The following is a 4,008-nucleotide window of genomic DNA, read 5'->3' as shown; positions in this document are numbered from 1 at the left end:
GCTGAGTGAGAACACCGGAATGGAATGTCACTACTCAAACCAGTAAGACTAAGATTGTCAAGTGATTTGTCCCCTGTCACCGAGATAGAGCATCAATACCACTGTCAGGACTTCTCTGGCATATGACACAAATCAGAGTTGCAGAAATCAGAGTGGTGAGCATACGTGTATCTTCACAAAAGCACACACCATAATGTGGATGGATAGGTACATGGTGTATCTTCCTGGTCTTTTGGCTAAGATCAAGTGTAGTATCTGCTCTTATCTGTTTAATATCTGATATGTCTTCTAACTGAGGAAAATGTACTCTATGGATTTTTGGAGCAGGGAGTTGGAATAGGAGCTTGCTCTGTCCACTCCATGCATCGACCTAGTATTGCAGTACCTCCAGAAACTGAAAAAAAAAAAAAAAAAAAAAAGGAAAGAAAGGCACATGGTGTAAGGGGACTCAGTGCAGTTTCTTTTCCTTGAAAATCTTGATTAGACGTTGAGCAATCCTCTGTCAGGCAGGCTTTTGGATTTCCGATGCGGCTCTAGGCTTCACTGGAAAAAGAACAGCCACACTGAGATACACAGGAGTCCTTTATGAATCTCTGCAAACACCAACCCCAGTCCTTCCTTCAGACCAAGTTGGTGATGTGCCTCCTCCTTCGGTTGTCCTAAATTACTTTCAGTTACACATGTGTGCAAGTTACCATTTACACTTCCTTCCTGCCTCAGCTTTCCACAGCAGTGACAGTGATTATAAATGCAACTGAAGGGGGGGGTGTTCGTACACAGATAGCAGCATCCTAAATGTTGCTTTAGGGAGGAAGAATTCATGACCACTAATGGCAAGGCTAATAACAGTGGGTATAAAGAAAAGTTGGGGTGTGGGAGGAAATAGTCCTTTAGCATCCGCTGGTTTGCCCCATCAGGGGCCCCCAACCCCCGGGATCTAACACACACCTGATGATCTGAAGGAGGAACTGATGTAATGATAATAGAAATAAAGTGCACAATAAATGTGATGTGCTTGAATCATCCTGGAACCATACCCCTGCCCATCCCCGGTCCCTGAAAAAACTGTCTTCCACAAAACCAGTCCCTGGTGCCAGAAAGGTTGGGGGTCACTGATAAAGGAAGTCCTTTGGGCTGGACGGTTACATCAGTCATCGTCTGGGCGGCAGCTCACCCCTTTCCTGGTCCCATTTATCTTTCACCCAATATTGTCTATGACTCAAAGACTCCCATCCACGATAAAGACTTCAAATAGGTGGGGAGGAGAATTAGGAGCTTGTAGACATCTGGTGATAGGCGACTCAGATTTAGGCTTAGATGTTACAGGATCTTCATTTTAAAACATCAAAATGTTCATTTTGTGCAGTTTGAAATGTGAATTTCAAAGATGACCCTAATCTCAGGGGAGTAGATAGTCTGTCCCACAGATGTGAATTTCGCTAGACAGCCCATTTTTGCTCCCCCGTGAGGAATTAAAGTAGATATGCTAAAAGGTTGTACCTCTTTCAAAGCTGATTCTCCCTGTAAGAAAGTGTTAAACCACAGAAGGCGATGGAAATGGCTGATAAGGCGTCTGGTCGCTGTCACCACCTCCGTGGGTGGCTGCTCTTTTGACGCATCTGAATTTGAAGCAGGGTTGGGGGGCTGTTGGTAACAAAGTCTTATGTTCAAAATGTCCATGGTCAGAAAGGTTTGCAATATAACGAACACCCTTATCATCACTCGAATCTTTACAACAGCTTGGATGACTTTTTAATTGTGGCTTAATATAGTTAATTATGGCAAACCTTCCCTATTTTCCAGGATGATGAATTAATATTACAGATCATTAATGTTACTAAATTGGCATAATGACATAGTAGATTTAACGTCCCAGTTATGTTAAGACCTGCTTGATAATTTGGCTCTTTTGTTATTTGCCTTAAATAGGGAAAGCATGCAAGCGAGCCTTTTAACAGCGGGCTGCATGTAACTACCTGTGTCATTTTTCCTTAATAAATTATTGATATGGGAAATCCCAAACGGAGGACTTCTTCAGACTGTATGTGAAGCCAATATTTTCTTTCTAATATCCACTTCATCAGTATAAAAGTTAGAAAGCTGCAGCTCTTCAGCCAGGTTTTATAATTAGACAAGACTGCATTTTACATCTGCAAAAGACTCATGCTTAGTGGGGGAAAAATGAGAAACGTGATATGTTCCATTCTGTTGCAATGGTTATACCATTTTAATCTCTTAAGTTCAATATATATCCTCTAGCAGGCTATACTTCTAGGATTTCATTTTTAGATCCTTAAGGCTGCATATATCTGTCAAACCGACATAATGAATTTAAAGTGCTAATGCCTGGAAGACCAGAAAAACATTGAAATATATCCTTGGTTGATTAAATTACCACCTCCAGCTACTTTACATCCTTCTGTCCAAATAGATTTTCTTTTTTACTTACCAAGTGCTGGATCTGGAAGATGCTGAAGATGTAATTTTATGGTAAAAACATACACATGTCTTTAGACAAGAGCATTTTATTTAAGCATCTTTTTAAAGTCTGTAGAGTATTTCTGTGATAGAGCTTACAATTTGATTACGGAGTCTTTCAATTACGCTCAACCTGCAGGTTAATCGGTGACTTTCAAGTGTATTCTTGGAATGGAATCTATGTTAAACATTGGGGGTACTAATATTCAAATGCTGTGATAACAGTATCTAAAATAATGTGAACTTGTTTTGCAAAAATATAAAGCAACCCTGAATACTAATCTTCATGTTAAAAGTTGTTTCTTCAGGAATTGCTTAGATTGACAGACTGACAACTCAAAGGGGCAACAGTGACTCAGACACATTCCTTCTCTTAAATAGGGTGGCTTGGTCCTTTAAATAGTTAGTCTGTTACAAAAATGAAACCAGGTGCCAAATTTTACTCCTCCTTGTAAAAGGGGCAGTCAAAATAACCCTAGAAATAAAAGTGCTGTGGACCTGAGTGGGGAGAAAATATTGTTTTCTGCACTCAACTTTTACTGCTGGAATTTACGGTAGAATCAGATGTGAAATATTAGTCATGTCTTTCTATATGTCTGTATTCAAAGACTTACAGTGTACTGCCTTAAACAATCTGTACATGCTTATCACAGTCAGGTTTCAAACACACATATGAACACACACGTACACACCTGATTACATAATCACAGAAATCAGATCTACACATATTTCAGTAATTGCCCTCACACAAAGGAAAAGTAGCAGCAAACGTAGCTGCAGGACCCGGTGGGACTCATTTTCTATTGGAAGATGGCTCATTACAAGCATAGACCGCAGGATGCCTTGTCATGGCCACCAGCCTCTGGGAGGACCCATTCTGACCACACGTTCACCGTCTGCACCTTTCTGAACCTGAGCGAGGGTGTGAGAGAAGGGCTCCGCCATTTCAAGGGGAAGGTTCTAGAACCTTGCGATACTAACATACAGTGCAAAGACAGTGAGCATCAGTGGTTAGACATTGGGGTGCTGTGACGTCTGGGGGTGAAACTAAAGACTGAAATGAATGTGAAATAAAATGACAAGTATCAGAGGAAACAGGGGCAGAGACTGAAGGCAAGAGAGCAGATTTGTAGTGCTTTGAAATGAAACGTTATAATCCCTCTGACAATCCTGTTGACTATGAGCTATAGCGCTAGGAGTACAACACAGGAAAAAAGATACATTGTAGGATAAACAGCTTCTTAGAAGGTAAAACTGAATGGTCAAAATAGATGAATAAGGACACACAATGGAGAGGAAAAAAAGAAATGAGTCCATGGCAATATGAGAAAAAGGCAGAAGTGAACAGAGGACAGAAAGGCAGAAAAGAAAAAAAATGTAAATGAGTGAGACAAAAAAGCCAAAAGACGAAAAAGAAAAAAGAGAACAAGAGGGGGAAAGAAGTAATATTTTCCTTGATAAAAATGCACAAAAGGGAAGATGAACTTTGTTCTTTTTCTCTTTCTACTCTCCTCTCTTTTTCTGCTTTTC

At 40.4% G+C, this 4,008-nt stretch overlaps 1 non-coding gene across 1 annotated transcript; it reads left to right on the top strand.

Moving 5' to 3' along the window:
* The first annotated feature begins 216 nt into the window (after positions 1–216).
* LOC113902642 lies at positions 217–407 on the top strand. The gene has a single exon (XR_003513900.1). It is a non-coding gene; the product is annotated as a U2 spliceosomal RNA (small nuclear RNA).
* The last annotated feature ends 3,601 nt before the right edge of the window (positions 408–4,008 follow it).

The sequence above is a fragment of the Bos indicus x Bos taurus genome, chromosome 12 (assembly GCF_003369695.1).
Source record: "Bos indicus x Bos taurus breed Angus x Brahman F1 hybrid chromosome 12, Bos_hybrid_MaternalHap_v2.0, whole genome shotgun sequence".
In the NCBI taxonomy this organism is placed as follows: Eukaryota; Metazoa; Chordata; class Mammalia; order Artiodactyla; family Bovidae; genus Bos; species Bos indicus x Bos taurus.
Note: the sequence above shows the minus strand (reverse complement) of the source record. Positions and strands in the feature narration are given on the sequence as shown.